This window comes from Penaeus monodon, chromosome 21 (genome assembly GCF_015228065.2).
Source record: "Penaeus monodon isolate SGIC_2016 chromosome 21, NSTDA_Pmon_1, whole genome shotgun sequence".
Lineage (NCBI taxonomy): Eukaryota > Metazoa > Arthropoda > Malacostraca > Decapoda > Penaeidae > Penaeus > Penaeus monodon.
Genome location: NC_051406.1, coordinates 19,971,166 through 19,971,469, shown reverse-complemented (window position 1 = coordinate 19,971,469; position 304 = coordinate 19,971,166). Strand labels below are relative to the sequence as shown.

General features: G+C 45.7%; 1 protein-coding gene across 1 annotated transcript in view; it reads right to left on the bottom strand.

The window, feature by feature from the left end:
* The window catches only part of LOC119586319 (condensin-2 complex subunit D3-like), a gene marked incomplete in the record, with an annotated part of 62,579 nt that overhangs the window by 56,775 nt on the left and 5,500 nt on the right, over positions 1 to 304 (bottom strand).

Genomic DNA, 304 nt, shown 5'->3' with positions numbered 1-304 from the left:
TAATTTCATGTTGTATAAAACAACATGTATTTCAATGAAATACTTGAAAATATAGCAATTCTGGGCAACCTACACTCTCACTTGGCACACAATAACCAGTAGGTGTGTTCTTGCCAGCATACCAGAACACGCTAGGGCTATTCCAAAATGCCTAAGTTTACTAGGAGGAAGAGGCGGCTTTCTGTTGCAAGACACAAAGGAAGGCAAAAAGCAAGCACAGCTGTAGCTCCTCCCAGAACTCCCGAGCAATCTGAGACTCCTTCGCACTGCTAATACCCAAGTGTGTGTGTGTGGGGGGGGGGGG